The sequence below is a fragment of the Anguilla rostrata genome, chromosome 3 (assembly GCF_018555375.3).
Source record: "Anguilla rostrata isolate EN2019 chromosome 3, ASM1855537v3, whole genome shotgun sequence".
Lineage (NCBI taxonomy): Eukaryota > Metazoa > Chordata > Actinopteri > Anguilliformes > Anguillidae > Anguilla > Anguilla rostrata.
This window is the reverse complement of record NC_057935.1, coordinates 15,763,783-15,774,360: the sequence shown is the minus strand read 5'-3', so window position 1 is coordinate 15,774,360 and position 10,578 is coordinate 15,763,783. Positions and strand designations below refer to the sequence as shown.

General features: G+C 40.9%; 1 long non-coding RNA gene across 1 annotated transcript in view; it reads left to right on the top strand.

Moving 5' to 3' along the window:
- Nucleotides 1-9,390: 9,390 nt before the first annotated feature.
- Nucleotides 9,391-10,578, top strand: part of LOC135252020 (uncharacterized) — a 42,452-nt gene continuing 41,264 nt past the window's right edge. Inside the window, exon 1 of the long non-coding RNA XR_010329257.1 lies at nt 9,391-9,463. This is a non-coding gene — a long non-coding RNA (uncharacterized LOC135252020). The remainder of the gene's footprint in view (nt 9,464-10,578) is intronic.

Below are 10,578 nucleotides of genomic sequence, written 5' to 3'. Positions count from 1 at the left end.
TTATCTTTACCTCAGGTTAACCTTTTGGAGTGTAAGTGATTTATTTATTTTTATTTTATTTTTAATTTTTTTATTTACTATGTACCCTAACCAAGTCAGAACTGCACCTTGTGATAATTTCTCCCACTGTTGAGTAGGCACTTGGTCTACTCAACTCAGCTTTCCTTTCCAAAGGATGACCAGAGCAACAGTAAAGTATTTCAACCTCTTAAAGTGCACTCTGTCATCGTCTGACATCATTACAAGGGGTAGAGACTCCTTATTGTGTGACACTGCCATCTGATTGGTCCCCTATGAGGCTGCCAGACAGAGACAGAGACAAAAAAAAAAAAACATTATGCCATGCAAATCAGAGGAAGGGCCAGAACCTTTCTCAAAAGCAAACAAATCAAAACATATTCTGGTGTCATTCTCTGACTGAGGGAAAGACAGGGAATGTGTTTGGCGTGTTGGAGAGAGGCACAACAGGTGTTCCTTTTTCAAGACTCCATCAGCAGATAAGATCATTTAAAAAAAAAAAAAAAAAGCTAAAGGTATAAATATGCCCTGTGTCTAATGATGTCATTGGGCAAGGCTCTGACAGAGAATACTTCTTTGTCCTGAGATTCTGAGTCCTATTGGAACATGCTGTGATATGTTACAGCTTTCATGCCTTATCTATTTATATTTTATGGCCTCTGCTTAATGTATTTATGGTTGAAATGTAACGTATACATAAACCATAAGGCAATGACATTTCATGCTTTGCTGCAATGTTAGACATCTTTTGGTACCTTGCTGTGCACAGTAACTCTGCAATGAAATCTCTGCAGGCTATCTGGAAAAAAATAAAATAACAGTAAAAAAACAAAACAAAAAAAATCTTAGATAAAATGCATGCCAAGAAAGTAAAAATGATATCAGTTTAAGAACTCTACATGCAGTGTCTATAATGTGAATATGGATAAGGATCATTGAACATTCATGCTTCATTTCGGGAAACATTCTGTGACCAAAGTTATTACAGTACTGATAGGGGTTAACGTCGAATGATTAAGTTTGTAGACTCCCAGTGTCACAATATGCCTGTGATAGTGTGTTGAGCTCTGGAGACTATTAGATATGTTTTGTGCAACATTTTAAAATAGTATTAAATATTACATATTAATAATAGTAATTATTTCAATTGACCAGAACCTTTTTATACATATTCAATGGATGCAATGCCATGCAAAATGTGACATATTGGCCTGCTTTGATATAATATGGGTAAAGGCAGTATAATGAGCCTGCCTGGTGTCAGCTCTACAGTGGGAAAAGTGTATAATGATGAACCAGACTGGTTTCAGCTCTACAGAGGGAAAGTGACTTAAACTTCAAGCTAGTCCCAGTGTTTGGCCTGAAAACAGTTGGAGAAGGTTGAATTATACAGCTTTCCTGTGGATGGAGATTTGGATAGGGCTAGGTTAGAAATGAAATGTATTCACTTGTCATTTCTATACATTTTGCTACATCCTTTCTTTCCAGTTGTGATCTTGGGCTGGGATATATACATTCAAATCACGCATAGTACAGAGCAAAGGGGCAGTGTCATAGGCATTGATTGCCATTGCAGTTACAAAGTATAGGTTCCCAGACATTGCCAGCATTGGTTAACAGGAAAATAATGATTTAGTTTGCTGTAACATCCCTGGAGGGCTGGGCTGAGGGTGTAGCTTAGTGCTTATGATGTGCTGCTCTGTTATGCACTAACTGAATCTTATACAGCTCTTTATTTGCTGTACTTGACCCAACTAGTCGAGATTAGACAATACCAAGGCTTGCATAACCTGGTAAGTGGTACTAGGAGTAAGGAAGAAGAAGTGTCGTTTACTCCTCTCCTCATTTTTGCAACTATTGTTTATGTGGTTTTATTGTTTACAGGTGACTCCCAGAAATTCAGCCTGAGTGACTTGCTCAATAGAGGTGCCCCTGATGAAGCGACTTAACTGGTTTTCTGTCCTTAGTGCATGGTTTGTTCCAAAAATACCACATTTAGTATCAGACACATTCAAAGCTAGTTTATTTTTTGTTACCCAGTGCAATATCCATCCCAAATTGAACTCATCCACACTAGTTGACGATTCATACACTGCATAATCATCCGCAAACGCAGCTATACTGGCTTCCCTCAAAATAAGCGGCATATCATTCGTGCAACATACAGTACAGTAATGGGCCCAAGCAACGTCCCTGTAGGACACCATACTGTACCATCCTCTCAGAAGAAAGACTACCATTAAAGTACATATTTTGTGTTCTATTAGAAAAATAGCACCTCACCCAGCAGAAAGATTGAAACCATAAGCAGCAAGCTTCATCGACATCTCTTGCTCTGTTAAATGAAATGCATTGCTAAAATTGAGTAGGACAGCATCCAAAGTCCTTTTCCTGTCAATATCACACAACCATTGATCGGCCATCTGGATTAAAGATGTGCATGTGGAATGACCCTCCTGCTAAGCATGCAGAAATTTTGAAATAAGTTCATTGGCAGAAAAGTAATGTGAAACCTGATCAAACACCACTCTTTCCATTGTCTTTCTAAGCACAAGAAGCATGCTGATAGGGTGAATGCACCTGTAAAGGTGTCCATCTTGTTTTTGGGTAAAGGAATAACTTTTGCTGCTTTCCAGGCTGGGTGGCAAGCGCCCTCCTTTAAATTCACATAAAAATATGGCATATATGTAATGCAATACAGCCAGAAACCTATCTTAATAGTTTCACATCAAACTTATCCAATACTGATGGTTTTTCACTGTTTACACCAGTAAGACGTTTTTCAACCTTTATATATATATATATTATATATATATTATATTATATTATATTATAGGCATTTAGCTGACGCACTTATCCAGAGCGACTTACAACAGTGTAACCAAACTCAGGATCAAGTCCACTTAAGTCCATTGAATAAAATGCAGATAAAAAGCCTTTACTATAGTAGCATACAGTAAGGAGAAACAAGATAGTCTGAACCAAAAATATATATATATATTTTTTTTTTTTTTTTTTTTTTTTTTTAATAGTTATGGGAGAGGGTTTAGGGAAGAGGAGAGAGGTACACAGAGAAGAGGTGCGTCTTGAGTTTCCGTTTGAAGGTGCTCAGACACTCTGCTGTTCTGACCTCCACTGGAAGATCGTTCCACCATCGTGGGGCCAGAACTGCAAAGAGTCGAGACCTTGTTGCTGCTCGTGTAGGGGGAGGAATCAGCCGCCCTGTAGTAGCCGATCGGAGCGATCTGGCCGGCTTGTAGGGTCTGATCATCTTCTGCAGATAACCAGGAGCTGACCCCTTGACTGCTTGGAAAGCAAGCACCAGTGTCTTAAACCGGATGCGAGCTTGCACTGGTAGCCAGTGGAGGGAGATGAGGAGGGGAGTGACGTGGGAGTCACGAGGGAGGTTGTAAACCAGACGTGCTGCTGCATTCTGGATGAGCTGAAGGGGTCTGGTGGCTGATGCTGGGAGGCCAGCCAGGAGTTGCAGTAGTCCAGACGTGACAGTATCATGGCCTGGACCAGGAGCTGTGTGGAATAATTGGTGAGGAGTGGTCTTATTCTGCGGATATTGTACAGGATGAACCTGCACGACCGGGTGGTTGCCGCGATATTCTCAGAGAGTGCCAGCCTGTTGTCCAGCACAACTCCAAGATTTCGGGCACTCTGCGAAGGGTGTAGGGGAGTGACTCCTAAAGAAATGGGCAGATGAGAAGTGGGAGAGGTAAGAGAAGGAATATGGAGAAGTTCCGTTTTGCTTGTGTTGAGCTTGAGCTGGTGTTTGGTCATCCAGCTCTGGATGTCACTCAGGCAGGCGGATATGCGATCGGAGACCTGAGTGTCTGTGGGAGAGAAAGAGTAGAAAAGTTGAATATCATCTGCATAGAGATGATATGACATGCCATGGGCGGCAATAACAGGGCCAAGGGACCTAGTATACAGAGAAAAGAGGAGGGGACCAAGGACAGAGCCCTGAGGGACCCCAGTTGTGAGGGGACGAGGAGCTGATACTGCACCGGCCCAGGCAACCTGGAAGGAGCGGCCGGAGAGATAGGACGCAATCCAGTTGAGGGCTGGTCCGCAAATTCCCAATTCTGTCAGGGAAGACAGAAGTGTAGGATGGTCAACGGTGTCGAAGGCAGCTGAGAGGTCAAGAAGAATTAGGACAGATGAACGGGATGCTGCGTGTGCTGCGTGGAGAGACTCAGTGACGGAGAGCAGGGCAGTCTTACAAATGAACAGGCTGCAAATCAAATTTACAATCCCATTAGATGATTATTGATTGAGTGTTTCGATTGTCTGATACACTCATTCCATTTTTAGGTGTTTCAGTCTTTCCCACTAAATATTCATGAACATAGTTAACAATATCATGAGGCTTTGTAATTAAAGTACCTGATTCTATGAAGTGAGTGAGTGTTATCTCCAGATCTGCCCATTATATAATTTTAAGTTTTCCAAAGTTTCTTACTATCATATTAAATTAAATCTAACCTATTCTGATAATACCCCATTTTCTTTTTTCAATTCAATTTTGTCACTTGGTTTCTGAGTGAACAGTATCATTTCCTAATAGTTGCATTGCCAGATTTATTTGCCACCTCCTTTATTTCATTCTTCTGAGCCACGGTGGTTTTCACATCCTCATCATACCAAGGTGCCTTTCTAGTTCTAACTATGAATTCCCTAATGGGGTATCTCCAAAACTGCGTATAATCAAGATCACCCTTGTTGAACAAGACAACTGTCAACCTTTTGTTCGAACTTCCATACTGTAGTTGAGTAATGTATGCGGGACTTCTGTCTTGGAATGAAATTGTCAGTGGAAGATGCGCTGCAAGGATTTTTCAGTTTATAATGAGTGAAGAACTGGTGAGGCAAGAGTCAATTTCGTTTCACAGCAACTAACTTAGCTAGTTAGTGTGTACTTACTATACATTACATTACATTACATTCATTTAGCAGACGCTTTTATCCAAAGCGACGTACAAAAAGTGCATTTTCATGATCGTAGACAACTGCTGAACACGGGTTCAGTAAGGTACAATTACTTATTTTGTAAAGCTATTTCTAGCCGAGAACAAAGAACACTATCCTGGTCTGACATCTGCAAAGCCAAACTAGGCAGAAGAATATATACGTACAGTGCAACAGTGAACAGGAAGTGAAATGCTGCTGTTTGTTTGATTTTTATTGGAGGTTACATCATCAAACCAGATAATTGTGTAGGTGTATATGTTAGTTCCCGAAGGAGTTTCTGCTACATTTCTAAAATTACTGAATTTATTAGCCATTACGTTAATATGTCCTTTAGAAACTTAACTTCAGTTTCTTCAGCAATTTTGAGCTGGTTGCATGCTAACAGATTAGCTTCCCGTTAGCCTTGCTATACAAATAGCACTGCCAGACACACTTGAGCAGATGTAATGTGCTCCCAGTATGCTTTGTGCATCCACAAACAGTAGCATTTAACTTTCTGTTTTTAGAAACTGAGGGATGAGGATTGTTTTTTTTTTTTTTTTTTTTTTTTTTGGGAAACAAGGATTTTAATTTAGAAAAACAGATTTCTTCTTAGAAATGCCAATAGCTTTTTGGAAATATGGATTGCACTTCTGGGCCACCGTACTGGCATGGACCAGAAGGTGCACGATTTGTCTGTTGTCAGACTGAAAATTCTGGAGAGTTTTGTTCTGTAGGTAATGATTCAGCCCCAGGAGAAAACAGTCATTTTCAACAGAAAACTGAGCATTCCACTGAACACAAAAAGTACCATATTTACAGCTGTAACATTATATACAACTGACTGGAAGTATAATGTAGAATTTCTCCTCTGTGAATTTGTGCTTCTGGTTTCTTATATATTTTACTGATAGATTTTCATTTTGTGAACAATTTTGGAGATGCACTTTTTCCGGAGTTTTCGATCATGTAATGCATGATTGCTCGTGACGTGCTATATCTTATAACAGTGGGTTAAGGGAGCATGTTTTTGACCACTGTACGATGTCCACTGTTATGTATCTTGTGACTCTCTGATTGTGAAACAAATACACAAAACAAAGTCGAATGAACACTAGGTAATTACATAATTTATTTAATGCACTGTAATGTATTTTACAAAAAAACTTTTCATTTTCCATTTTTAGTTTGCACTATAGGCTGTCTCATAATTGTAACATCATCTCATCAGCTTAGGTGGGTGAATCTGCTGTCCTCCAAAATGCATGCAGCCAGTGACACAGTTCTTTTAGTTTGTGATGCAGCAGCTAAGCTGCACAGTTATTAAAACACACAGCTAATACGACTGGTTCCAGTAGACTCCAGGTAATAGCCTAGCTAATGCATTATGAAGCTGGAGACAGTCTGCTGATCAACACCCTTTCTCTCTGGAAGAGGGCAAATTATGCACCTGCCAAATTACATCAAATTAATATCACATTATTGAATTATCCCAGCCAATTACAGACCATCACTGTATGTGGGCACAGAATGGATACGGCATAGCATATAAAAACTATAAATATATTGTGTACTGAGTGATTAGCCATGTGAATTCTTCATAAAGTTGCAAAGGTTCAAAGTGTCCATATTGCTACATTTCTCTTTGAGCATGCAATACAATTTGATAGGTTTTATTTTATCTTGGGTCAGAAAACACATTTTCAGTTATACTCGTATCCATAGCAACAATCAGTCAGACACGCTTCTTTTGTTTTTCATGAAATTGAAGTTAATTGGAATGAACTCATTTGATTTGTGTTGGCTTTACATCTGATATGCTCTTAGAGGTGTTTAATTATGAAAGCTAAGTGCTGCTGTCAAAAATATGAGCACCTTAGCAGAGCCATGATTATGTCCATGCTGTGTGTTATACTTAGTTCTGGGCACACCAAACCTGAAAATTCATCTGAACCTGATGCTGGTTACTGTCTCCTTGGACTGCCTGTCAGGTTCTTGCCAGCAGAAAATACATTGCAAGTGTGCTATGAGGTGCAGAGGAGTCTAAAAAAAAAAGTCCCCCAATCTTCCGTACGCCTCCCTTCCTCCCCAAACAACAACCCAAATCATCTGTAAATCACTACTTCCGCAGAGCTTTGCGGGTCAAATTCATTCTCTCTCCTAACATTTTCTCCCAGGAGCCTCTGCATTCAATCAGAAGGTTTTAGAATCACAGAGCGCCGGAGTGCATGAAGGTACCATTTCAGCTGACTGCTGACACGCACACAGCAATCACTGGCAGGGAATCGGGAGGGGGGCGGGACGGGTGGGGGGTGTAAGGGGATGTCGGGCAATTTTCTCCATTGTATGCCAGGGGTATATAGGTGATTATTCTGTATTAACTTCCGCAAACTCTGTAAAGCAGCCAATGCCTCGGTAATTGACATGGATTGTGTTTTTATCTCATGGGTTAATCCTCCTCGGTTTTCAGAAGAACCACCCCCCCCATTCCGACCAACTAACCATTACATCTTTCATGCTTCCAACACAAACATCAATCTATGCGGATTAAAACTTGTTTTGAAATTAGACCCCCTCCCCCACGTAGTGTCTGCTCTGAATAATTTATTTTCTCATAATCAGCCATCGTGACGACAGCCTTCCTGGACAGGCTACTTTGTGTAACTCGGGTGCGGCTGGCTTTGTCTGCGGAACCGCCCGTCCTCTTCATTACCGTCCCGGTTGCGCTTGGGTTCATTTCTACGCTGAAATATGTATGGTTGCCGTGGCAAGGCCACGGAACACGCGGCTTCTCGCCCTGGCCTACATAATGGGCAGTGCTCTCCCGCACGCTACCCACAGAGCCCGCTCTAATAACCCAGATAGATGGTGCTGTTAGATTTCTATCTGCAAACACTCCGTCTCTGCCTGCGAGCGACCAGCTGCCCCTCTCTGAGCATTCACAACGTTTCCTGTTCCCTGTACATAGCATTTATCACCAGAAGAACAGGTAGAGAGAGCGAGGGAGAGGGAGAGAGAGAGAGAGAGAGAGAGAGAGAGAGAGAGAGAGAGAGAGAGCCAGGTGAGAAGAGAATACCTCACCCACACTGCTATTTTTAAATGAGCAATGCTCTCAACACTTTGTGCTTTTATCATGTACATTCATAACCATTTTGTTCCATGGGTGCATCTGTTGTCTGATTTAAATGCAAGTGATCTTGAAGGAAATGCTATTCACCCATAGAAATATATATATAAATAAATAAATATATATATATATATATATATATATATATATATATATATATATATATAGCTATTCCCCCATTTATCTGTCTGTGTAAGACAAGGAACAGTTTGAAGACCGATTCAAAATAAAAACCTTTTCAGAGTGAATGCATGTATTATGCAAGCAACAGAATAGCTGGATAAAGGTGTAATGGATAGATAATATAGGATAGAGCTGTAAATGGAAAGAGGGTTTCACTCAGAAGATTCATTTAAATTGTTTTATTTTTATTTCATATTAGTATTTTATTCAATTTGGTATTCTGTATCTGCTTCATATTTCTTGTTATATGGAAGTGGCCATTTTGTATTCAGGGCAATAGTGACTTGGTATGTTCAGGGCACTGGAGCAACAGCTTAGTGTCAGCATCTAACACAATGATCTTCACCCCTCTTTAGTCTGTTTCAGCGAGTGTTCTACAACGGGAGGAATGGAATTCTTATGCATGAATACTGAAAATTGTCTATAAGCTGTTTTTTTTTTTTCATGATTAAATTTTATCAACCAATCAGCCACCAGCTGACCGGCTGATTCCTTGATAATTGTGTTTAATCAGACATCAGCAATCTGTATGCGCTTCACACTGAATCATTTTAATTGTGAAAAAGAAATCATGTTAACATCAAATCGTTTTGATTTTAACAAATAGGTTGGATTTTTTTTTTTCTCCAAAACTTAAAACCCCAAAGCCTTTGCTTTCATTAAACCTGAAATAATTAAAATGATTGACTGTGAAGAGCACCTAGGCAGAGTGTCTGTAACATAAGACATTAGATGCAATCAAGTGAAAAAAAGAAAAGTTGCTAAAGGGCAATTCTTACTTAAATTGGCACAACTTGTTAACTGTGCTAAACAGAAAAAAGTGTTACGAATGAATTTGAAGGAGAGAAAGTTGTGTTCTCTCGTTCACTTATTTGTGCCTCAGTAACCAACGTAGGTCAAAATTCAAGTTAAATGATCCTTGTTAAAGCAACAGGACCTCAGACGGTGGATTATATTCAAAAGCAAACATAGGAATGCGTATTTACTATATCACTTCTCACTCTATCTAACCTGCAGCAGTAGTGGTTAGGAGGTATAAATTGCACTTGTCTTTTTACATTTTTGCTAGCAGTTACTCACACCTGAATGCTGTTTCACCTGTAGTCTGATGCCTGGCCCCTATCTGCTGAGTAACACCATACAGGACTGCACAGTTTGATGGAGGTGGACACTCAGGTCAGTAATGGATAAATGTGGGGCTCTGATTTAAGGACTGGCATCAGGGTTGGATGGAATACAGCTATTGCAGCTCTGTCCTCTCAGCCTGCCCGAATCAGCTTTAGGGAGACCTGTTCTCTCACAGCCTGCATTTAAGGGGTCTGCTCTCTATCAGTCTGCACTTTAAGGGGTCTGTTCTCTCAGTCTGCCTTTAAGGGGTCTGTTCTCTCTCAGTCTGCACTTTAAGGGGTCGGTTCTCACTCAGTCTGCACTTTAAGGGGTCTGTTCTCTGTCTGTACTTTAAGGCGTCTGTTCTCCCTCAGTCTACTTTTAAGGGGTCTGTTCTCTCTCAGTCTGCCATTAAGGCGTCTGTTCTCTCTAAGTCTACACTTTAAGGGGTCTGTTCTATCTCAGTCTGCCTTTAAGGGGTCTGTTCTATCTCAGTCTGCTTTTAAGGGGTCTGTTCTCTCTCAGTCTAATTTTCAGGGGTCTGTTCTCTCTCAGTCTGCCTTTAAGGTGTCTGTTCTCTCTCAGTCTGCCTTTAAGGGGTCTGTTCTCTCTCAGTCTGACTTTCAGGGGTCTGTTCTCTCTCAGTCTGCCATTAAGGCGTCTGTTCTCTCTTAGTCTGCACTTTAAGGGGTCTGTTTTCTCTCAGTCTGCCTTTAAGGGGTCTGTTCTCTCTCAGTCTTCCTTTAAGACATCTGTTCTCTCTCAGTCTGCACTTTAAGGCATCTGTTCTCTCTCAGTCTGCCTTTAAGGGGTCTGTTCTCTCTCAGTCTGATTTTCAGGGGTCTGTTCTCTCTCAGTCTGCACTTTAAGGCATCTGTTCTCTCTCAGTCTGCCTTTAAGGGGTCTGTTCTCTCTCAGTCTGCCTTTAAGGGGTCTGTTCTCTCTCAGTCTGACTTTCAGGGGTCTGTTCTCTCTCAGTCTGCCATTAAGGCGATTGTTCTCTCTTAGTCTGCACTTTAAGGCATCTGTTCTCTCTCAGTCTGCCTTTAAGGGGTCTGTTCTCTCTCAGTCTGACTTTCAGGGGTCTGTTCTCTCTCAGTCTGCACTTTAAGGCGTCTGTTCTCTCTCAGTCTGCCTTTACGTGTTTCTCCCTCCCCCTGGGGGCAGGGTGGTGCTGTCATCAT